This window comes from Cinclus cinclus, chromosome Z, assembly GCF_963662255.1.
Source record: "Cinclus cinclus chromosome Z, bCinCin1.1, whole genome shotgun sequence".
Classification (NCBI taxonomy): domain Eukaryota; kingdom Metazoa; phylum Chordata; class Aves; order Passeriformes; family Cinclidae; genus Cinclus; species Cinclus cinclus.
The window spans coordinates 44,316,599-44,342,983 of NC_085084.1; positions in this window are offsets into that span (position 1 = coordinate 44,316,599).

Sequence of the window (26,385 nt, forward strand, 5' to 3'; positions counted from 1 at the left end):
TAAAAAATAAACCATTTCTAAAAGTACTTGCCCTCTATGCAGTAGAAATGTGTTTACTGTAACAGATGATGAAAAGTAGAACACATTCCTGTTTTATAATTAAATGTGGTAAATATCAGGATACCTTTGGCAAGAGTCAACTGTTGTGTTAAATAAACTTGCAAGTAAAAGTAGTCAGATACAGGAGGAGTCATACCTCTATGAGGTTAGATGGCTGAATTATTGAAAAACAAATGGAAACAAAGATAATTAACTTAGAGAATGTATAGATGCTTAAACCAGAAATATTAAGACTGGTGTGACTGAAGTGTTAACAGAAAAAAGTGTTATAGCCTTAGAAACAGCCAAGCGAGGGTATGGTATATGTTAATTGCTACAGAAAGCTATATATAGTTTTTCATTCATATTCCTTGATAATGTCATGGGTTGACAATGGCTGAATGCCAGGCACCTACAAAAGCCGATTGCTCAGTCCCCTCCACAGCAGGACTGAGGAGAGAAATATAACAAAGGATTGATGGATTGAGGTAAGGACTGGGAGACATCATTGATCAAATATCAGGGCAAAACAGGATCAACTTAGAGATATAAAGTGAATTTATTACTAACACAATCAGAGCGGGTTAATGAGAAGTAAAAAAAGCCCTTGAAAACACCTTCTCCCCACTGCTTCTCTACCTCCTATCCCATAGGGACCCCATGGTGCAACTGGGGAATTACTCCTCCCCTGAGCAGTGGGATAAACCATGGCTGAAGAATTGACCATAATCCCCATTTTCTGTCAACTTGCACCATGGGGTTCCTCCCACAGGAGACGGTTCTCCATAAACTTCTCCAACATGAGTCCCTCTCATGAGTAGCAGCTCTCAGTGACCTGCTGCAATGTGAGTCCATCCCACAGGCAGCAGTCCTCCCAAAACTGCTGAAGCCTGGGTCACTCTTCCACGGGGTGCAGTCCTTCAAGTAGACTCCACAGATCTCTCACAGAGACACAGCCTCCTCTCAGGCTTCTCCCTGCTCCAGCCTGGTGTTCCTCCATGGGCTGCAGGTGGATCTCTGCATCCCCATGGACCTTCATGGGCTACAGGGGCACAGCTGCTTCTCCATGGGCTGCTGCACCAGGGCCTGCAAGGGAATCTCAGCTCCAGTGCCTACAGCACATCTTCCTCCTCCTCCTCCTTCTCCACTAACCTCAGTATCTGTAGAGTTGTTCCTCCCACATGTTCTCACTCTGCTGTTCTTTGGCTGGAATTAAAGCTGTGCTGCCACTTTTGTTTTGATTTCTTCTTACATATGTTATCACAGAGGTTTTACCATGATTTATAATTGGCTCAGCCTTGGCCAACAGCACACCTCTCTTTGGAGCTACCAAGGACTGGGCCTGTTGGACATTCTAGCAGCTTTCTCAAAGAAGCCACATCGGTGGCCCTCTTGATACCAAAAACCAAGCTGTGCAAACCCAACACAGATAGCAAGAAGGAAAATCTTGCAATATTAATGGTGTCTAATTGAGAGATTTGGAGTCCTAAAATGTTCAAAGAGGAAATGAGAAGAACCACAATTCTTGGGCATTTTGGTCCAGCACTGTTGACATTAAAGGATTATGTTCAACAGTGCAGTAGCCAATCCAAAAGAAATCAAGATGTATGAGTTGTGTAGGGCTGTGTTTGTCGTCCATGGTGAGTCCAAGTGATTCTGGCCAGACTGCTTAGGTGTCATAAAGCTGTAGAATCATGGAATGGCTTGAGTGGGACATTAAAGATCATCTAGTTGCAACCTGCCTACCATGGTCAAGGACACTTCACTGGGCCAGATTGCTGAGAGCTTCATCCAACCTTATCTTGAATACTTCCAAGGAAGGGGCATTCACATCTTCTGTGGACAACCTCTTCCAGTGCTCACCACTCCCCTAGAATTTCTTTCTAGTGTCTAATCTAAACTTGCCATCTTTCAGTTTGAAGCTGTTCCCCCTTGTCCTCTGACTGCTTGCCCTTGCAAATAGCCCCTTTCCATCTTCCTTGAAAGGCTCCCTTCAGGTACTGAAAGGCTGCAACTAGGTTACCTTGAAGCCTTCTTCCTTTCCAGGCTGAACAATCCTGATTCTGTCAGCCTTTCCTCACAGCAGAGGTGCTACATTACTCCGATCATCCTGGTGGCCTCCTCTGGACTCACTCCAACAGCTCCATGTCACTCCTGTGCAGGGACCCCAGAGCTGGATGCAGGGTTCCAGCTGGGGTCTCAGCAGAGCAGAGCAGAGCAGAGCAGAGCAGAATCCCCTCCCTCCCCTGCTGCCTACGCTGCTTTGGATGCAGTCCAGGACACGTTTGGCTTTCTGGGCTGGCAGTGCCCATGGCTGGGTCACCTTCAGCCTCTCACGCACCAGCACCCCTGCTGGGGGTTGGTTCTTTCCCTTTTCCCTCTGTGGAATTTTCCCCACTGTCATGCTAAGATACCTGTTGACTGGGCCCTGGTGGCAAGGGGGAGGGGAGAGAAGAGGGAAACCCCTCAATATCCAAACAGCCAGAAGAGCAGATGGAAGGCTCTGGCTCAGCCCATTTCCCCCGCGGAGTTCGGACAAGAAGGACGATTGCTGCCTCAGCCCCATCCCTGCCATCCCAGCACTGGGAACCATCCTCACTGCTGTCAGACCCTGCCCTGCTCCCTTCTCGCTGTAACCTGCCATCATCCAGCACTCTGCTGAGCACCAGAACCCACACCGTGAGCAGAGAGCTCTCTCTCCATCTCTCTCCCCCTGGGACAGCTCTGCCATCACCCCCAGCCCTCCTGCGGCTCTGCAGGACCCGCCCGCCCCCAGCACCGGGAACTGCAGCTCAGGGAAAAGGTGCCTGCAGCCAAAAAACACTGGGACTGAGTTACTGTTCTCTTTGTGGGTAATTTCATAGCTGTTGTTGTTCTTGTTTGTCGTGTTAGATATACTAGTAAATAACTGTTATTCCTATCCCCATATCTTTGCCTGAGTGCTCCTTTAATTCCAAAATTATAATAATTTGTAGGGAGGAAGGATAACACTTTTTATTTCAGAGGGAGGCTTCTGACTTTCTTTAGCAAATACTTGTCTTTCAAAACAGGACAATCCCCAAGTCCTTCTGCCAGGGCTTCTCTCCATCTGTTCATCCCACAGCCTGTACAATAAAGAGAATCCATACCTTGATACTTTGCATAATGCAACTGCATGCACAGTGTATTTGAGATAACTTTATTTAATGAAATCAAATCCCCCTTGTGTACCATCTTGTACTGAATTTTGCTGAACTAAATCACCACAAATATACGAGGGAGTTAAAAGCCTTGCCATGACTGATGGTGTCTTAGTAGAGTGGGTGAGGACTATAGAGCACTTTGCTTTTTTTTGACAAAGGCAAGTGGTGCTACCAAGAAGGAAGTCTGTCAGAGGAACATGTCTTGCATTGGTGGAAATGCTGAAACAAGTTTGGTTTTAGTGCCTTTCCTTTTCTCATGCAGATGATCTAGTTGTGCCACTCCTGTACAGAAAATTTAAGAATTCTGCTTTCTGTACAAAAGTCAACCATACATCAACAAAAGTTTTAAGTATATATAAAAAATAATAAAGCATATGTATGTGTACTGATGGTAGTAATTGCTGGAAGGAGGAGAATGAGTACCTGATCAGGTAGTGGTTTATGTAGTGAAAAGTGGAAGTTGAGATGAATGAGCCTCTGGCTCGTCAAAGATTTTGTACTGTAGGAAGTTGAAGATGGTAGAGAGGATTATATGAAGCACTGTAAATATTGGCTAGTGGTGGCACAGCATAGGATATTCCAAGAGGTGAAAAACATGCTTTTGCAGTCATGGATAGCATTAGAACTGTAAGACTGTCAGCCTGAAAGCATTCTTACATAAGCTGCTTGCACAAGTTAGTAACTAGCAAGTTAGCTGGAAATGTCTTGCTAATACTTTTTTAGCAAGAAAACAAAAACATAAACTTCCTCTCACTGGAAATGGGGGAAGAAAACATGCTGTATAGAGCTTGATCATAGCAAGACCAAGGCTGCCAAGTCTGACTCAGGGGAAGCTGGAGCTGTAGAGCATCCTTTGATTGAAGGAAGGTATGTGTCAGTCACTGATACAAGAGCTTGAAAATGTAATGTGAAAATAGGCATTTCCCAGCAGGTGGGTAGATCTCCAAGTATTGAAGGAGAATCTGAGAACTTGAATGAGATGACCTCTGCAGCGCACTATGATGGCTAGGAAAATCTAAGTAATCCCTGGACACTTGTGGGGATGATTATAGCCCATCCAGAGTTACTAACTTCAATGCTTGACAGGAAGCCTGCTTGTGCCATCAGAAATATGGGATGCATAGTCCCTGGCACTCCTGAGGCTGATTACATAATTTGTTAACAAATGATGCCTGTAACAAGAGCTTTGCTTTGTTTATTCAGTACCTACTTTTATATCTTCATTAGGAGGTTATATGGTACATCAGAAAGGGACTGGCATCTGGAGGCTGGTTCTGGACTTCTGTTTTTTTACACTTCTTGTTCAGGTGATTTACTCTGAGTTACATCTAGCTTGATCCCCTATGCCAAAAGTCTCCACCACACAGGTAGTTTGGAGTTATCTAAAGATGAAATGTTTAAAGGCTGACTGGACTTTGTTGTGAAAGACAGACTAATTGCAATGCCCAAGGCATTTGTCCAGTGTATAGGAAAACCATGCTGTGAAAGCAAACTGCTCAGTAGGGTCAGTTAAGCAAAGGGCTTCAAAACTGCTCTGAATTAGCTGGTGTGGATTCAGCCTAAAGGGGACAAATTTTCTTTTGCCTTTTTAAACCCCTCTTTCAGATTAAAAGGTGAAATCTCTCTTCTCTCCCCTTCTTAGAGACATCTTCTAAATCAAGCCTTCATTGTAAGTAGTGGATAATTTTAAGGATTCTGTGTAAGGACTCTTTTGTAGCTCTCTGCCTTTGTTGACAGATTATGTTCCTCTAGGGATAGTCCTCACATGATTTTTAATGGCAGCACAATTTTCCAGACAGCTGTGGACATGGCCCTCAGACTCAGTATCTCAGATTGCACCTCAGACTTATCCCGACTCTCAGAGTCATTTGCAAAGCTGCCTGCTATGCTTGTACCTATCCCTGACTAATCCTGCTGAAGTCAGGATAAAATTAAATGGGCATGTAAATCTTTGCAGAATGATATCCTGGGGCGGGAAGGACCTTAAACAGATTGATTTTAGGATATGTTTGCTCAGTCCTTTACAGGCAAAACCAGATTGGTCCTGCTGGTGCACACTGTCAGTTTGAGCGTGGTGTGTTCTCATTCTGAACTGTGTGAGCCCCATAACCACAGCCAGCTTGGGAATGAAATCCACACAACAGAGCTGTTTGCAGGGCAGGGTGAATTAATGCAGATTTGTTGCAAGGGAGTGATAGCTCCCAATTCTGATTCAAGTGTGAAAAAGTGCAATTTTAAAACTGGCTGCAAATTATGACACAGATATAACCTTTAACATACAACCTTTAACATTATTAATGACTTAATAAGAACTCTCTGGTGATAGCTGTTTTGACCATAATAGGCTTGCCTTTAATTTCTTTTATAATTCCCTAAAATTTCCATTTTTCCTTATGTTAGTCTGAAGGAAATATCAGCTTCCAGAATGTATATTCTGCTCTATGACCTTTACATACTGACACACAAATGCCAACTGATTTAATTTTTGCAAAAATAGTGTAGCTAGTGAAGCTATCTATAGAAACATTTAAGCGTGTATGTTTTTGCTGGACATGACATTTATGTTAAGATCTGTTCTTTCTCTCCTCCTTTTCACTCTTAATGTGTATTATTCATTCTTTGGTGTTCATGTCCCTTTATATCTTCATAAAATAGATTGTTTGAATCTAGACCTTAGATCACAGAGAGAATTCAGTATGATGCATCACTAATATTGTAAGTGTAATTATTATAAATATATGCCTTATTGTAAGTGCAGGTTCCTGAATTTTCTTAGTCTCTTTTGTATCCATTATGTGTTTGTTTTGCTGATGTCTGTGCCTCTGTAAGAGTTCACCTCTAATTAATAAACAGTCTTTAGCAGCAATTGTAAAAAAAATACTAAACAAAGATATTATTATCCAAGTGTTAAAAGATACAGCTCAGAGATTACATAGTAGAGTTAAACAACATTAATGAAGATATTATATAATTACCTGCACCATTGGAATCATGCTGGTATGAACTTAAAATTTTCATGTACTTTTCAACTGGAAAACTAAACATAAACAAAGGACTAACATATTAATGAACTAAGTGTTACCTTCATGCAGAATTTTATGTTCGGATGACTAAGGTACTGAAATACGTTTGCAATTTATTTGTCATCTTCTTAAGCTACAACTATAAAAGGCTTTATTACATTTCAAAAATATTTAAACTGTGCTAGAATTGAGTTATTGTGCTCTGAAGTCAAGTGACCACTAGCTGGCAATGTTATACAGCTCTTCCTGTTACAGATTCATTGCATAATACATCATGGTTTGACTCAAGACCTTTAATTTTAAAAATAGAAAAAGAAATTGGATTTCAGTGGGGCTGGGTACTTCCGACTATTCCACCACTCAGGCTCCAGTGCAGATTAGCAAGAAAATAGGAAGGGCAGAGGACAGATATAGTTTCTAAATTACTAACCTTTGCTTATAATATTTCTTTTGTTTCTCTAGTTCAGTGTTTTTAGTTTTAATTTTGATTTTAAATGTCTTTCACTTACCTCAGATCGTCTAGGGTGTTGAAATTGAAGCTTATATAATGATCTGCAAATAGCCTGGACAGTGCTGTCAGCTCTGTCAAACTACAGATATTGTGGGTGTGTAGGTGTCCTTCATTGCATTTATTCTAAGTGCCTTTCCCTCACATTCACATGTCTTAAAACTGTATTCTTTTCTGCCTATCCACTATCCTTTGCTTCCTAAGGCATAATTTCATGTCTCCTTCAACTAAGGACATCTAATAACTCCCTCCCTAATTAATCAAGGGAGACAAACAATTAAAACTACTCAAAAATTTAGGGTACTGAGGATGACTACCAATGGTAGAACAAGCCGACTACGTTTCTATGCTCATGTACTATTTACACCCACTGCCATTATTCACTGTATTCTTTTATTGCTACCAGATCTCTTACTTGCAAGTAGGTGGAGTCACACATATATGAAACTCAGTGGTCAAAATCTGTTATTACCTAATAGGAAGAAACATTGTAAGTGAAGGAAGCACTTAGACAAATGAATTAAAACAAAACAAAACAAACAAAATAATAAAAAAAAAACACTCTCAGTGTTTTGCATTGTAAAGTCATATTTTATCCTGGAAAAGACCAGACTGGGGAACAGAAAGGTGACATAAACCCCTGCTTTCAGTTCTGAGAGGATTATGGAAGAGAAATCATGCTTGTGACAGAAATTATTTTCTGTACATTTATTGCATTAAGAATTTTGAGATTCTTTTATCTGAAAGATTTTTGGAAACATGTTGTCTGCCATTTGTTCAGTTAGCACATAGTCTTTCATGCATTCAGGCCCTGTGTTTACTTTTCTTACTCTAGTCCATGCTGCTGTTTCGTAATAAATAACAAAACAGAAATAAGTAAAGAATAAGGGTCTGGTGAAGACAAAACTGTTAAAAGGAAAAGACAGAATCATTTAAACAGAGGCATTTAGAATGCAGAGATGCAGAAGGAGGATGTCTTTAAGTCAGCATCAGCATGGAATAAGTTCAGCATAGAAAGCCAATCATTCCATAGAGAGCAATTCCTTGCTGGTCCAAAGTGGAGGCCCAGCACCGTCTAAATACAGGGGGAAATCTGGGTCACAGTGACTGAAGTCAGCTACTTAAAGACTCCTCTACGCACAAATATTCCCCTGCTTTGAGAAAATTGCTACCTTTAGAGGGAGTAGATATGTGAAAAGCACAACTGTACATTAGACATAGCAAGCTTTTATCTGGAAATAAAAAGTGGCTTCCTGCCAGAGATTTGCCTAGCGGAGTTTGGCTGCGATTGGGATCCTAGCAAGAGGACTAAGGTTTTGGTATTTAATTACTTCTATTTTTATTGGGTTTTCATGCTATTATTGCTGCCAACCCGTCTTTAATATGAAAACTCTTTCGACCATGGACTCTGTCCTTTTACCTTTTATCTGAAACAGGCCTTCTCTCTTAAGAGAAACTGTTCCCTTTAGAAAGGTTAATGAAATGTTTACTTCAAGAAATTGTTAAGTCAGTAGACATCTTTCTGTGCTGGATAAATGTTCAGGTAGTGCTCACTGAGAAACAAAGGGAGCAAGCTGGAGCTCAAATTGTGAAAAACATGCTTTTCTTCCTGCATAAGCATTCATTAACAAGGGAAACCTTTTAGCGTGGTGATAGAAAAGCTTTCTTACTAATATAACTCCATTTTCTAATACTACAAATGGGCTTAATTTATAGTAATTACTAAGATTTTTCTGACACCAGGATACCTGAGGTAAAAATATTCTCCATTTCTAGATGCTGGGACTTGTTTATTTATTATTTTTTTAAGTATGTCCAAAAAATCTAAGCTAATGATCTCAAACTATAGCAGCACTTAAAACTGAGACACATACTCCAGGTTTTTGAAGTTAGAATAGTCTGATCTCATGGAGAGGACCACAAAAGCGATCAAGCCTAAACAACGTGCTGCTAAATTACACTCTTAAAGTTAAGTGTGCTGGGCAAAAATTGCTATTACGGGCTAGTGGAGTTTTATATCATCAGAAAATGGTAAATCTAGTAATTCTTTCATACCAAATACCTTCCAATTTACTTCTCTTCAGATCACTGCAGATTGAAAAAAATTACTAACGCTAAATTAGTATGTTGAATTTCTATTTTTTCCTCCTCTGCCAGGTTCCCAAGCCAGCACCTTCTCTGATATGGTGGCATGGGGGCTAATCAGGGACGTGATGAAAAAATTTTGTTTTGAGAGGTTTTATTTTTTATTTTAGCAAAAATGACATGCTCAATTTTGGCAAAGAGCTGGGTGAACAGGTACAACAAAATGGATGGAATTATGGTGATTAAATGTTTAATGCTGTTGCAATTATTAATAACAAATGTCTATTACTGTTTCGACACCAACTGTAGTTCTCCACTGTTTTGTGGGTGCTCATCTGGGTTTCTTAAAAGGAAAATTTAAGTGTGGCAATAAGGGATTTTTTAATTAAAAAATATCAAAATTGTGAGAGTGTGTCCTCTATTGATGTTGTTTTCAGAGAAGTCCACATTACAGTATAGTTCTATTTCTATTATATTTTTGGACTTAGGGGTTTTTTTATCTGTAATGGTGAGGATGACAATTAATGATGATGCTTATTGTAGACATTATCTTGGAAAGGCCATCAAATGGAATAAAAACAAGGACTGTTCATTTCTGAACCTCTAACCCTTTTTATCTTGTTTGCTGCTGTAAGAATTTAGACAGATGCAAAAATGATGTAGAATGATAGCTATCTGGATTTTAGTGTGTTGTGCAGCTATTCAACTTGATGGAAGACTCTTTTCTAACAGGAACCATGCCATTTGCACATTTGCTTTATTGAAATACAGACTTCAACAGTAGGCATAAGTTATGTAAGCAAACTGGTTCCAATGTATGAAATTATGTTAGTGGTTGTCATTTCTGTGAAATGTAATTGGTTCAGATGGTCATAACATTTCCACACTCTGCTTGACTGCACCCAATCAGTTTTTGAGTAGATTTTAGTAATATCAAATCTTATTTTAAAAGTTGCCTTTACCTCTCCTCTTCAGTTAAACTGTTTGCTGTACTTGGTAAAGAAATAAGATTTTTCTTCTTGATCTGTTTTGAGCATGAAAATATGAGCATTGGAAAATGTAATTTTCTTAGCTTGAGGCAGAAAACTTACCAGCTAATGAATTACTGGAAATTTTTAATATCTCAGATATGACTAACCAGTTTCCATTTGATTCATTTTCTATCTGTTCAACATCTCAGATTACTTAATACTTCCTCTGTGCTTTGGCATTTCTAAGGATTATTTTGTTTTTCGCAGCTGAGAACACATGCATGCAATACAGCAAGTTTTTCTTCATTACTATTACAGTGCATCAGACTATCTTATATAGGTTGTAAGCAGTATCATGTTAATAATAGAGGTCTTTTGAGAATAGCTGATTCATTATTTTCTTAGTAAAAATAATTCCACAAAACCCTGATAAACTTCAAACATTCGCCCCTTCCCCCACAAAACAAACAAACAAACAAACAAACACAACAAAAAAACCCAACCAAACAACTAAAATCAGGAGTCCAAACTCTTGGGATTATTTTTTTTTTCTTGGCCCATTATCTTTTCATTGTTATCTGTGATACTTGAAAAGGGACACATCATTGGCTAGAGTGTAAACCTTCATTTTAATACTGTCCATGAAGCACACTTTATCCTGATTCTGCATCTTATTAGTACTGACAACTTTGATTGTATTTCTTTAATTATTTGAACCAAATCACAGAGTATACGTCTTGGTTTAGTTTTTTTTGGGTTTTCCGGCTAACGCACCAAAAATGTTATAGTATGGGTTTGCCAATTGCCTTTTGTTGTAAAGGAGTAAAAACAAAGCAGGCTTAAAACTTAACATGAGATAAAGAAAAACTTTATTAATAAACACAAAGAAAAAAATAATAAATTCAGAACAGATCTTCAGACCAGTCTTTCTTTCCTTCTTGTCACAGCTTAACAACATACAGAGACACTTAAGTCCATTCCTTATTTAAATAATCTTTTTCAGTTCACCTTAGGGAGAGGAGTTTCTTCTTGTTTAGTTATAAGGATTTTTTTTTTCAAGACGGAAACAATCAGTTCTCTCCTGACTTCACTTTTTCCATGAATAACAGCCTCTCGGGATCTGCCATCATGAAACTCCTCCCACTTTACAGCCCAGAGCTGAGTTGTGGGCCATGCTAAAAAGTCATGGGGTATTACTTTTAAGGATGAGTTACTTAAAGGCAAAAGTTCTTTTTAGCACACTTCTCTCTGTTCATTCTTCATTCCCTGGTATAGAGATCCCCCTTTTTCCCTCGCGCCAAAGAATTTTTTCCAAACACTTTACACTTCACTCTTCCCAGTGTCTTTTTCCCATGGTTTGAAGGAATTTTTTTTGTGTAGTACAGTCCACCCCTATAACTTACAAAAAAGATATTTCAGCCAACCTTCATGGCATTTCCTCATTCTCCTTCCATTTAGAAACTTAGCTTTTGCTTCATTGACTTTGGTGTATCCTTTCTGTTCCTCTTCCTCTCACCCAAGGGAGCATTGAATGTCTGTAAGTCTTATCTGAGCATTGGGAGAAAGTTAAAATCTCACAGAGAAGTTTCAGGGGCTGTGCCAGGCCATGCCGGAGCTGTGTCAGGATCTCAGGGTGCCCAGGCCGTGCTGGGCGGGACCAGACAAAAACCGCAGAGTCCACGCAGAGGAGAAATGGGTGCCAAGGCCGTGTGTCCATGGCTTTCCCCCGGCGCTGCCCGCCCCCAGCTCCAGCCGCAGCCCGGGGGTTCTCCCTCTGCCCTGCCCAGCACACAAAGCCCTGGGGGCTCTCCCGAACCGGGCCCGGCTGCCTCCCCCCAGCCCGTGAGGGCGGCCGGGCGGGCTCGGCCACCCCAGGGCTGCTCCGAGCTACACCGGGGACAGGGAGGGCTAGGATCTTGGCAATGGGATTTTCTTCTTTTGGCTGGTTGGAAACGGGGCCCGGCAGCCTCCCGAGACCAGCCCTGCCTGGCCCGGGCCAGGTCGGTGTTACCTTGTGAAAGGATGGAAATGAAAGAGAGCTTTTTCCCGGGGTTTACTTGCTTCAAATGTGATCCACGGAGCGAACCGACTTCTCCAATTGGTTTCTCAGGCTGGAAACATCTAAAGCAGCCTCCAATGGGTCCCATCAATCCACAGAGGAAGTTCTCATGGAGAAAAACTTTCTAGTGTCCTTTCCCCTCTGGTGCTTCAAGGTAAAACCAGCACAATATCAGAGATCTATCAGAAGAAAACCAGAAGATAGGTTGCTTTTGTGTTTAGCTCTAGAGCAACTTCTTTCAGAATGTTGGATCATTTTTAATGTGCAAAATTTAAAATAGAAGTTTTTAAGTCTGAGAAAATTCAGTGAAGAGTCAAGAAAGGAAGGAGTTTGCTGTAAACTGAGAGACTCCAGAAGTATTTGGCTGGTAAAAGAGAAAGAGAAGGAAATGTGATTTACAGGTCTCTGAAAAGAGACACACATTTCTAAGAAATATGTGAGAAGAAGAGATTGAAGTTATAAAAGAAGACCCAAGTTATGGGAGTTGAAATTTAGATGTATTCAGATTTAAAATGAAGACTGGCACCATTGGCAATAAAGTTGTGGAACAATAGTAGAATAGTAGAATGTAGTGGCTGGTGCAGTGTGTTGTCTGTTCGATTTGTTTGAGATTTAGGGGTTTTTGGATGTTCTTTAATTAAAGTGAGCCCTCAGGTTCATGGCCTGTGCCATGGAATAGAACATAGGAGCATAGCATTAACTTTCAGTATTTCCTTCTGCCCTTCTACTCTAAAATTTCTCATGAATAAAACCACTACTCTACTGTTCTGAGATTTAATATGCCATTATCTTCTGATTTTTTTTCTATAATACTTCCTATTAGAGCTAAATTTTAAAGGCCTCCTATTGATTGCACTGTCAAAAGTACATTTCCACATAGTGTAACATATAGGATAAAGAAGAGAGCCTATCAGCTGGGCTATGCATGGGCAGGATGTATTTTACTGAGCTGTGCAATCTTTTTAGCACAGCTTAATTAAAAAGTCTTTGTCAGCAGATTAAGCGTGTGGAGTGCACACCTCAGGAACCCAGGTGAACCTATTTCATTATTAAATGTAAGGGCCAGGATTTTCAGCCCCTTTGCTGTTGTCGTGTCTGAGTTATGATGAAGGAATGAGCACAAGCCTGCAGTGTGCAGAAACAGCTTTGCTTGGAGCTGTGTCCACCTACTGTGTGGGGAACAGGGGGAGCACCAGGAAGTGTATTCTCTCTTAGATAACATTTTGTCTCGACTGATGGGTCCTGTGTGCAAGATGATAGCAGCTTCTAAGAGGAGAAGTTTTTCTTCTGTGGCCTCCCTCAAGGGTAGAAAATCACTGAATTCATAAATCCTTTGCATTGATTGAAGTCTGGTTCCTGGGTTGGATTCTGTGGCAAAGGCATCCTCTTTTAGGAGCTGATATCCTTGTACAACAAGTTAATAAAACATTAGTTTTATTAGATTAAAAGCTATATATTCATAGCTTTTCCATTGTGACAAGCCATATCTGAGGACCTGGGCTTCCTGACAGTCCTGAGGTAAAATTCTGAAAGAACAAATGGTGGGATGAGGTCTCAAAATCTTTTCACATAGGTAGGGTAAAGATGCAATTATACATTGATAAGAATGGCAACTCCCCCCCTTTTTTTCTCCTCTGGAAATGCTGACTTTGTCAGCAAAATTTTTTGAATGCCTGGAAGGGCTTTGCTTATTTCATATTTATTAGTTGTTTGCACCTGTATTACCACTTCAAATTTATTTGCTGAATGTATTGAAATGATCAAAAGTAAATTAATTTATGACTGAAAATTGTTTATTGTTTTAATTTTGGTTTTTTCTTTGTTTGGTGTTTTTAAAACTTTTTTATTTGCATTTTTCTTACACTGTTGCTCTGCCAAGGATTTCCTGTAATTAGATAAGGGTTACTGTGGAAACTGAAATTTCAGAAGCACATGTTTTAAATTAATATTTGTTTTGTGGAAATCAGTGGTGCTGATGGAGCTCATTTATCTGGGAGAAACTGAGGAGATATTCTGTACTTTTCATAATCCAAATTAAGTTTGTAATCGTGAAACCTTGGAAGATGTGAAATTGGTGCTTACACAGTACCTGGTACACTTCCTGGCTTGTTTTTGAGGGTTGGCTCTTTACTGTGCCTGGGAAAATTCAGGCATGCATTCACATCTGAAATTGAATACCAGAGGTCACACCTATTTGCCTAATTATTTACTTAAGTATAAATTTAATGCAAACAATATTTTATTGAACTCTTAAGCTCTCACAGTCTCATAGTGAATGTGTGAATATTTTAGGAATCCTGCCTGTCGGTGCACATCTTTATCTGTTCCAAATGAAAGTTTTATATAGTTCCTTCTAATGCATGATATGTAGTAAAATGAGAGCTATGTGGAATTCATCTTGAAATAAATTTTTTCATAGATTTGTAAGTACTGATGCATTTTGGATTTTATTATAGTTATGAATGATTCTCTGATTTTGCAATGCAAAAATAGTAATTGTTTTGCTTTTGATATTTTCTTAGGTATTTCTCTTTTGTTAGAGGGAAGATTTATTGTTTTTGCTATTTCTATATGAAGATAGCTTTTAAAACTCTCACATTCAGCACATTAATCTCTCCTGAGATTTCAGTGAAATTGGGAATGAATTTAATCACATTGATATGAATTCTAAGACAAAATAGAGAGAATAACCTGCCCCTTGGCCCTCGCAATTTTCTTACTTAGACAGGAAAAATATCCCTTTCTTCCCTCTAGTGAAGAAAGACTTTTGTGTTGAATTTAGAAATTGTGTTCAATAATATACAGGGTAATTTTTCTGGTAGTATTTTCAAGAAATTTGAGACATTTGTGTCAATCTTTAGGATGACAGAATCTGCAAAATATCTCTTTTTGTCTACATTGTAGTCTGCTTTAATCATCCTGAGTGTCGTCAAAGGTTAGATGACTTAATTATTCTTTGTGCTTTTCAGCTCAACCCGGTATCTTTAAAATTATGTGAGACAAGATAACTGAAAAGATAATAAAATGAATGGAAATTTTCTCACACTGCTAATAGTAAGACCTACATTTATGATAGTCATTATTTTAGAGGAGCATGTTGTCATAAAATCATGAAACCGTCAGCCACTGATATAAACTATTAACACAAAGCACATAAATATTTTTCCATCTGTTTTCCAAGTTAGATTTTTTCCTACGAGGTGCTCTTTGTATGGCATTAACTTAACTACACAATTAAACAAAGCACAGAGAAAATAACTCTTGCTGTCTGCATATAGAGAGTTGTGAATTTGACTGACATTGAGGTGTTTGAGATTTTTCTAGACCCAATCATACTGTCTTCCAAAGTGACCAGAACATTACACATAGTAATTTTCAAGCTTTTCAAACTGTACCTCTTTACTGTCTGTTTTATTTTTGAACAAGAAGTATATCTGTGTATAAATGTCCCAAAACCCATCAACCTACAGTATTTTACAGACCACAGCAGTTTTTTGTATTGATTATTTTGTGTCTGATTTCTAGAGGAATAAGGCTTTACTGTAGCTGTGAGAAGCAACAAAACTGGTGTTTTCCTTTCTGCTTTGAGTAAATTTGATAGTGTTTTTCAGAGAACACATACAAATCTAGAGGGAGTTTTTGTTTTTGTTTTTGTTTTTGTTTTTTTTTTTTTTGTTGTTTTTCTCCAGAAAATGAGAATCCTGTCTTTCTAACAATTTAAGCCAAAAATGAATTTTGAATCGTGTGCTCTTTCTGGAGGCCCATGAGTTTGGAAAGTGGTTGGAGCTGGTTTGGGAAGTGATTAAGAAAAATCCTGCATTTTGGGCTTGATCTAGCTTCTCCATCTGGAGCAAGTGGCATCTGCAAGATCAAGTGTTTTCCTCACTGATTGTATTTTAAGTGGCCAGCTTCCCCAGCAACATCTATTCCTCTGTTGCCTTCTAGGGCCACAATGGCAGTCAGATATATGTAAGGGATAGATCATTATCACTTAGGTCTCTCGAGAGACCTACTCCAGGCAGCTGTTGACTTTGTTGGCAGAGCCTGCTTCCTTGTCTGTAATGCGTGTATGAGTACTTTCCATGGATTCCAGTTCTGGCAGCTAAGTAAGACCTTAAGAAAAACACTCAGCATTTATCTCTTATCAGAAGACAAAAACAGGAGGGCAGTCTTAATTCTGAATATCCTTATTAGTAAGAAAATTGGAGTGACTTCTAATTAGTGTCTTTAATCTTTAAGAAGTACACATCTAATTTTTTCCCCATTGTGAATTTCCTTAGGTACATTGCTATTGAATACTTCCCTTCATTTGGAAATACCATTGCTTCTCATGTTTTGGTCTCATATCACCTTTGTGGAAGACTTTCAACCTGATGTCCTGGAACTGGCTTTTGTTGAGATTACAGCAATCACAGAATAGTCACCCTAAAAGGGACCACAGTTGGTCATCTGGTCCAGTCTCTGTGCTCAAGCAGAGTCATCCTAGAGCACATGGCACAGGATTGTGTCCAGACTATGTTCTTGAATATCTCCAGGGAGATATGTCCACCCTCTCTAGAAAATATTTCCTGGAATTTGGTAACATGCACAGTAATGGTCTTTCTTGTTTTCAGGTGGAACTTCCTGGGTGTCAGTTTGTGCCCATTGCCTCTTGTCCTGTTGCTCAGCACCACCAAGCAGAACCTGGCTCAATTCTCTGACACCCTCCCTTCAGATACTGACAGACATTGATCAGGTCCCCTCTCAGTCATCTTTTCTCAAAGCTGAACAGGCCCAAGTCTCTCAGTCTTTCCTCATAAGAGAGATTCTCCCTAATCCAATAATTTATCCTCATAGCCCTGCACAGGACCCCCTCCAGGAGCTCCATGTGTCCCTTGTTCTGAGGAGCCCAGAACTGGACACAGCACTCCAGATGTGCCTCACCAGGACACAGCAGAGGGGCAGGATCACCTCCCTCAACCTCCAAGCAATACTCTTCCTAATGCACCCCAGGATCCCATTGGCCTTCTTGGTCCACAGGACACACTGCTGGCTCATGGACAGGTTGTTGTCTATCAGGGTCCCATGTCCTTCTCCACAGAGCTGCTTTCCAGCCGATCAGCCCCAGCCTCTGCTGATGCCTGAGGTTGTTCACCCCAGGTGCAGGATCCTGAATTTACCTTTGTAGAATTTCAGGTGATTCTTCTCTCCCCATCTCCCACTTTGTCAAGGTCACTCTGAAGGCCTGAACAGCCCTCTGGGGTATTGGCCACTCCTCCCTGCTTTGTGTCCTCAGTGAACTTGCTGAGATGCTACTCTGTCCCTTTATCCAAGTCACTGATGAATAAGTAAACAATGCTGGGTCCACTACAGAATCTTGGGGGACACCACTAATAACAGGCCTCTAACTAGGTCCTGTGCCACTGATTACAACCATCTGTGATGTGCCATCCACCTCACTGCCCACTCATCCAGCCCACACTTCCTGAGGATGTTTGGTGGGACAGTGTCAAAAGCCTTGCTGAAGTCAAGGTAGTCAATATCCATCGCTCTCCACACACACATCTGCACAGGTAGTTGTTTCATTTAGAAGGCAATCAGATTGGTCAAGCATGACTTACCTTTGGTGAGTCCATGCTGATTGCTCCTGATCACCTTCTGTCATCCATTTGATGGAGGTGGCCTCCAGAATGATGTGCTCTGCCTCCTTTCCTGGGACTGAAGTGAGGCTGACTGGCTGGTAGTTCCTGTATCTCCTTCTTGCTTTTTTTGAAGACTGGGGTACTATTTGCTCTCTTCCAGTCCTCAGGTACTCTCCTGGTTGTCACAACCTTTCAAAGATGATTGTGAGTGGCCTTGCTATGGTGCTCACAAGCTCTCTCAGCACTTGGGGATACATCCCTTTAGGGCCCATGGACTTGTGGATATCAAATTCACCAGGATGTTGTCTAACCCAGTCCTCCTCGACACAGGGAAAGTCCCTTCCTTCTTTTCTTCCTTCCTTCCTTCCTTCCTTCCTTCCTTCCTTCCTTCCTGGAATCCTTCCTTCCTGGAATCCTTCCTGGAATCCTTCCTTCCTTCCTTCCTGGAATCCTTCCTTCCTTCCTTCCTTCCTGGAATCCTTCCTTCCTGGAATCCATCCTTCCTTCCTTCCTTCCTGGAATCCTTCCTTCCTTCCTTCCTGGAATCCTTCCTTCCTTCCTGGAATCCTTCCTTCCTGGAATCCTTCCTTCCTGGAATCCTTCCTTCCTTCCTGGAATCCTTCCTTCCTTCCTTCCTGGAATCCTTCCTTCCTTCCTGGAATCCTTCCTTCCTGGAATCCTTCCTTCCTGGAATCCTTCCTTCCTTCCTGGAATCCTTCCTTCCTTCCTTTCTCTATATTCATTCCAAGTGGCCTGAGTGCTTTCATCCCCTGTGTATTTCCTACTTATTGCTTGAGTAGTGGCTGTAGTTCCTTGTTCCTGCACAAAGGTCTCTGGTCCCATTTACCCCATTTTCTTACTTATGCAGTCAAGAATGGAATGTCTTTCTTACTTCAGCCTCTTTTCTTTTTGCAGTCAGAATCACCCATAGGGTATGGAAATTGCTGTCTTTCAGCCAAAATGGCTTTCTAGAATCAGCCTTGAAACAGCCTTAAAAGATACTGGAAAAAAAAATTTAAGAGCTGGACTTTGAATAATGAGGATGTAAAAACAGTAGAATATTTTCCATGCACTAATTTTTCATGTGTGTTTTCTGACATTAAAAACAATATCGGTCAACTGGACTTCAGAGTTTTATTGGAAAATACAAAATCACAGGCATATCTAATGAATGAAGAACTTATACTGGCCTTTTATGACAATCTTCATCATCCCTTGAAATTCCCCTTTTGGGAATATTTTGGTGTGAATTCTAGTATAATCACGCATTTGTTACTCATGTCTGTTTTGAGCTGTTTGACATCTGATAAAGCTCCCTCACCTGGATCTCAAATTTTCTTTTTAGAATTTCCAGTTTAATTTAAAGGTGGCATTATAGTTACAAAAGATTCTAAATTTAGAGCTTGAAGAAGTCTTGAGGAAATGAGCATGGACTATTTCTAGGGAAATCATCTGCACTGCAGCAGTGTGTGTAAGAGATTTAGATAACTAACTTGTTTCTAAGGTTTTGACCCTAATCAGGGAAAGAACCGTAGGAATCCCTTTTTGATTCTTTTCTAGGGCTATGGGTCTCTAATACCACATGGATTGTTATTTCTTAGCATGACTTTTCAAAATCACTGTGAAATACCTTATATAAGTTTCTCTCTAAGTGAAAAGCTTCATATAGTTATCTTTCATAAGGGAATAGACTCTTTCCCAGAGGACTCTTCCATATTTCTTTAGCTCTTGAAGAAGAAGCAATCAGCAATAACCTAAGTATGTCTGCAGGGCACTGAAGGGAGAAAAGTCTCCATATTTTTGACCCCATCTTTTAAGTGGAAAATAGAGAAGATGGAATTGCTTCAAAGAAATCAGAGAATACCTTGCTGAATGTCTCGGAGTCTCTTTTTCCTCTGGTATTGTCTCTCCATGTCAAGTCTTGTTCTCATCATGTATCTTAGACAACTTTGTGAGGCAAAGCTTAATGAAAGTGTGAGTTGGTTATGAGTATTTTTGACAATATGAATTTTCATGGGGCATTAACAGGTGTGACTAAACTTTTAGAAAGGAAGTCCATTGGATGTAGTCTTGTATTAAAATCACAAAAAAAGAGGCAACATTACTTACTTCATATGCAGTACTCAAGTTCAAATCTCACCTCAATTAAATAACTATCTGTAGAAAGTGAAGTGCTTCTAACAAGAAAATATCAAATGAAACTTGCCCCAGGATAGAGAGTACATGAGAGAATTTGAAGTTGCCATGGTTTAACCCCAGCCAGCAACCCAGCCCCATGCTGTCACTCACTCACTCCCCCACCAGCAAGGTTGGGGAGAGAATCAGAAGGATGAAGAGCAGAAAACTCATGGGTTGAGATAAAGACACTTAAATAGGGGAAGCAAAAGCTGTGCAAACAATTAATTCCCTGCTTCCCATGGGCTGGCAAGTGTTCAGCCATCTCCAGGAGAGCAAGGCCACATCACACGTAGTGGTTACTTGGGAAGACAAACACCATCACCCTAAATGTCCTCCCCTTTCTCCTTCTTCTCCCACATTACATCCTGAGCATGATGCCATATGGTCTGGAATATCCCCTTTGTCTGTTTATGTCACCTGTCCTGGCTATGTCTCCTCCCAGCCTCCCATGCACCTCCAACTTCCTTGGCAGAATGGCAATGCAAAAAGCAGAAAAGGCTTTTGCTCTGTGTAAGCCCTGCACAGCAATAACAAAATCATCTCTATGTTATCAACCCTGTGCTCAACACAAAACCAAAAACAGCCCCATGCTAGCCACTCTGCAGAAATTTAACTCTACCCCTGCTGAAAACAACAAAGATGACCAAATTTAAATGGGAGTATCCTAAATTGCTCTATGATTCTGTTCTTGTTCTTTTCAAAGAAAAGTTAGAAAGGTCTGTTGATTTTACTGCTGGACAAAGCAGAAGAATTTTTGAATTCAAATCTCACAGTTCAGAATGGGCAGATGAATTGTTATCAGATAAATATTTTCCTAGAAATTTGCTTGGTATATTTGGAATTTGTAAACATGATCTATTCCCCCTGTAAGAAATGAACTCTTTATCACACTATCCAGCACAAATACCAGTGTTCTTGGGGGAAGTGAAATATTTGTACCATTTTCTTCTCTGAGATAAACCTGTAGATATCTGCAGGATAGCTGCAGATATAGCCTGCCATTATTCCACAGTTTGTGGATGAATCTGTGTTCTTCAGTCTTCAGTTATACTGAGTTTCAAAACAGTTCTCAGTTTCCACTATTTGATGCTTCAACATTAGTGATCTGTTGGTAATGTTCTACTCATATTTCATTTTGGAACTTGACTCCTTCTGGCCACTAGACTACCAAGATATCTGATTATGCTGCCAAGTATTTGGTATGCACTGAGTCCACCTGTTTCGCTCAGATAGAATTTTATTCCTTCATTGTACATGGAACGGTCTCGTTATGCTTCTGACAGTTGCATCACTTACCTCTAACTGTGTTCACCCTACGTATTATCTTGCTTGTGGTTTATTTCTTGTGCTGTGCTGAACCTTAGCAGAAATATATACAGCAGGATAAGTTGGCATTGTCCCAGCTTTTCTTGTGCCCAAAACCCACAAACAGAGGTCCTCAGACTTTTACCTGTGGGGTAGAGCTTGTGGCTGCAGCTCAAAGCACTTAACACTGACAGGTGGCATCAAAACTCCTCCTGGAGTGTTTCCCATACATCCACATCTGGAGAGGCAGAAGTGCAGAAAAAACTAATATGAAGCTAATACAGTCTTAAAAGCTTAGAAATTAATTTTTTTTTAACCTGTATATTAGGAGCTGCATACTGTTTGTGGGGTTTGTACTCTGAGCCAAAGTTACACACATACAAATGATATATTTACTTTCTGCATATAAAAGCATATGTATGGAACAAATTTGAAAATCTGGAGTGGTTGAAACTGAATGGAATTTTTTTGAATAATTAAAACTATTTTATTTTCAGTGAACTCACAACTATCATTCCTTGAGACACTTGCCACCTTGAAAGGATTTACAAATTATTCTCTAAACTCCAATCTTGACATGAAGCGATGAAAAGACTGACTCATCAGTGTGAAAGCAATTCAGACCAATAAATCTGGGAGCTCTCTAGCCAATATAAAACAATAAACTGTTACTGAAAAGCATTCCAAACCAATTTTTTTTCTTAAGACTGAAACACTTTCATACTACCCCAGGGAAAGTATATCATCTTCTACAAAACCTAGACAGTAAAGATTTTTTGTTTTTACTCCATAAAATTTTGAAATCTGGGATTACAGACAATTTATACTGAAATAAAACCTTGGTCTTCCAAGATTTTTTTTTTTGCAGAAAAACAGAAGAAAATATGTCTGAAAGAGGACTAATGTAGCATACGAGATACCCAGGTGTTACCCTGCTCTTCTTGACTGAGGCCAGGAATTCATACCCTGTCCTGCCAAGTCCACGTGGATGCTTGGATCAGCAGCCTGGTCTGGATCCAGAAGCTATTGCTTTGATTACTCAATCCATCTTGTATCTAAGAGGTATTTTGGTCTGCAACACCCATTTCTATTTCCTCAAGGAAAAACAGCAAAAACATACCCAAGCAGCTCCACATTTGACTTGTGTTTCTGTTTTGGCAAAGAGCTTATCATGTGTACGTAATTTAAACCTCAGCAAACCTGGAGTTCTACAGTCCATGAGGAATGTTATGCTGTCATATGTAACACAGGTACTGCGGAATGTATTGCAGATATTTCACAAACAATGTAGTTTAGATTATATACTAAGCAATTTGGAATTTAGTAGCATGTGGGTTGGTAATGCTCTGACAACTCTTTCTGTGAAAAATATGATAATTACTCTTTCGGTTTGGAGACTTCAGCTACCAAAGTTTCAGTCTGTGATTTGTTAGCCGACATGGTAAGGGAGTAAAGATCAGTTTGTCATTATGACAGCAACTGGATTTAGTACTGGAGGAAATGGCTGCCAGAGAGTGGGAAGGAGAATGCAGAGCTGCCAAGTTAATGGCCTGCCATCATCATCACCAGGTGCTGGATGCCTGACAAGGTCTCATTGCTCCTAACCACACTGCTGCTAGTAGTATTGTTTTTTTTATAGTTAGAAGTCTGTCTGCTTAAAAGAAGATAAAATATCAGTCTCTTTTTTTCATTCCTGACCATAAAATCGTAGAATATTTTGGTTTGGAAGGGACCTTAAAGACCATTTAATTCAACCCTCCTGAGCAGGAGACAACTTCCCTGGGCAACATGCACTAGTGCTTCACCACCTTCACAGTAAAGAATTTCTTCCTAATAGCTAATCTGAATTTAATATCTTTCAGTTTGAAGCCATTATGCTTTGTTGTGTTGCTCCATGTGCTTGCATGCTTATTCCTCTCCAGCTCTCTTATAGGCCCCTTTTAGGTACTGAAAAGCTGCTGTGAGGTGTCTCTGGAACTTCTTTTCTTCTGTCTGAACAACCTCATCTCTCCTTTCCAGCAGGCCTTCATGGAAGAAGTGCTCCCTCTTTGCGATCATCTAAATGTCCCTCCTCTGGACCATTCCAACAGCTCCATGTCCTTCCTGTGCTGGACCCCAGAGCTGGATGCAGGGTTCCAGCTGGGGTCTCACCAGAGCAGAGCAGAGCAGAGGGGCAGAATCTCCTCCCTCCCCTGCTGCCCACGCTGCCTTGGATGCAGCCCAGGACACGTTTGGCTTTCTGGGCTGGGAGTGCCCATGGCTGGGTCATGTCCAGCCTCTCACCCACCAGCACCCCCAAGTCCTTCTCCCCAGGGCTGCTCTCAATCCCTTCTTCACTCAGCCTGTGTTTGTTTTGGGAATTGCCCCAACCCAGGTGCAGGATCCTACATTTGGCATTGTTCAGCTTGATGAAGTTTGCATGCATGGATCTCACAAACCTGATGACTGAAATTGAGTATTATAAGAGAGGAAAATAAAACGTTTGGTGACCCATTCCATTATGCTTGCATTACCCTATAAACAAAAAAATTTTTGTCTTGAGTTTCTCACAGCAGTGAAAAGAGGCATGGAATATCTCCATGAACAAGGATTAATAGCTTAGCTTTTCTCCGTATCATGGAAATCAAGTTGTGGTTTATTACATATTGCAACCAATTGTCTTGACAAGATGGCAACTATTCCTTGGGATGGTTTGTTAAAAAGGTCTTGTAGACAAGCTTAGCCCATCCAAGTGCTGGTGCAGTGACTGTATATGACAGGGGTGACATTGACCTTTCAACTCTGTCAAGCCTGCTTGCTGACCTAAAGAAAAAACATGTGGTCAGGGGTTGGAAAAATTGCTATAGGAAGAGAATGAATTCTGAATTAATGTGACCCAGTAAAACCTTGACAGAAAATCTCTCTTAGGCAGAACAGAAGACAAAGATGAAAACCAGCCTGAGAAATACTCCAGACCTTTATATTTTAAATGCTACATAGAATGTAGAAAGTTTTACTGCTCTCACTTTTACTTGCCAATATGTCTCAAAGAGACATGAATATTGCAGACATGAGAAAAATTAATCAGGTGCAAAGTGAGTCCTCCTATTGGAGATCTTTCTTATGCAGATATTTTTTGTGCATTTAAGACAGGCTAGATATAGGAGAAAAGAAAATATTGAAAAAATAAAACCAAAGAACAAATCTGCTCCTAAAAGATGCAGCTGGATTTTCTTGTTTATTCCTTATTTCCATATCTAACACTTTCAATTTGCAAGTAAAAAGATATGGTGTTTATCCTGGATACCAAGTCAATTTCTTTGTACCCTACCTGTCATTGCCACTTGTACTCTGCAAGTAGTATAGGTAATGCCACCTGCACTAGAACTCATTCTATCTGGGATCTTCAATATGCTCTTTATGGGACATGTTCAGCCCTTTATTGAACATGCAAATGTAATTCCCTGGATTTAGTAATGCTTAGAGAGGAATGAATGCTGATGAACACAGCTAGACTATCTCTGTGTTGCCTAGTAGAATGAAATGACTGTTTCCAAAGTCATTACATGCAACCAGCTCCTGCAACATGCAATCAAAGCATACATTTTATACAGTGTAATTAGCTGGTTTTCCCAGTCTCATCACCAATACCTGAAATGCAGATCAAATGTGTTCTGTGAGATTTTACTTTTTGTTGTACTTTTATATTTTTAACTCCTAATCTCCTAGCCAGCTACTGAACTTTCTGGTCCTGAATTATCAGCTTTTCAGAATTTTACCTGTCTTTGTGCAGCTTTGCTGCCAGGTAGTCATAGAGGCTGCACCCTATGTTTCAGTATGATTGCAGTTGCACAATCACTCATTTTCTTCCTGCTTTTATGTCCAGCTGGTGCTGGCAGGGTATCAGCAAGCTGCTGTCTGAATTCTTCATGTTCTGCAAAAAGCAGTGGTATAACAGCTGAACTTGTGCTGCACTGCTTCTTATTTGAGCAGAGGCATTTAAACTGTTTGCATATTTCTTCGTGTTCTCATTTTCTGCCTCAAATATTTCCTCTTGCCAAGCACCCTTCTCTGTCATTGCTTCTGAACCTTGAAGTTCAGCTCCTTAGACCTCGCTTGTTATCCCTACAGCCAGCTGACAAATTCTCTTGCAATGATACAGTTCCCAGTGCTTCTCTCACAAACAATTTGCCTTTTGCACCCAGGAAAAAGTCAGAATATTCACATATCTCAAATCTTTGCAATGCACTGTGGATCCTTTTTATTGGGACTGTAGGGTGGTTTGTTCTCTCAACATGGTATGTGAAGTGGGATCATTGGTGTATATAATCTTTGATTTGTTTCTCAAACAGTATACAGTTTTGCACACACTTTCTAAATCTGTTTTTCTAGACAAGTTCAATCTAAACTGCTGTCATGACAAAAATAAGAAAAGCTTTTGAGTGTGAAATTCTTACTCTGGTGTGTAAGAAGGTGAATAACTGAATCCACAATTTACAGTTTTAACTAGACAGTTTGGATGGTAGCCTCACATGGAGTTTGTTAAATTCTACCTTAAGTTCACTATGATATAAACTGAAATATACCTCTCTGCAGGATTTTGCATAAAAGCCTGATTCCAAATGTGTACCAAAGGGTTTGCAAAAAAACACAGTGTTGAACAATATTTTGCATAAACAGCTATATAAATTAAATTATAACCTTTTAAAAATTTGGATTAAAGGTTAATTACAACTATTTTAGCAATGTGGAATGTAACTTCTTGATTTGGGCAGAACTACAAAATAATCTGTCTGCTGTGATACTTAATCTTCCTTGATTTGATTTCACATCAACTTAAATATTGTACTGAAAATGTATTTGACATATGTTTTTTGACAAATATTTTTCAACTGAATATGCTCAGGAATTAAAATTTATTTGAAGTGTTATGACACTGATGTTAACACCATTCAGTCTTTACATGCTATTTAGACACAATTCCCAGTCTCTGGACAAGTCTTCAATATAGCCAACCATTCCAGCAACTTGTGTATGTCTTTTTAACCATTAGGCTTAGTAGGAACCTTATGTGCCTCTTCTGGCAAAGGCTGGTAAGTTTGAATCCAAAACAGAACTTCACTGAATCCAGCAATATAAGTAAAGAGCTGTCTTACCTAATAAGTAGACAATGCCAAGGAGGGGAACAAAAGTGTAATTCTTGTTATACACAGTTAATTAGCTAGTTAAGCTCAAAGTAGAAGGAAACATCTAATGTTACTCAGCAGTAAACCATATCTTAAAGCTGGGGTAAATCCTATGTAATGAGAAAAAAACAAAATACAAAAGTTATTTTGTTTAAACTAGTGGATAGAACATTTAATGGGGTAGATTCTAAAGTGCCTTTTTTTTTTTAATCTGGAGAAGAGATCCAGTACAACACACTTTTATTAGAT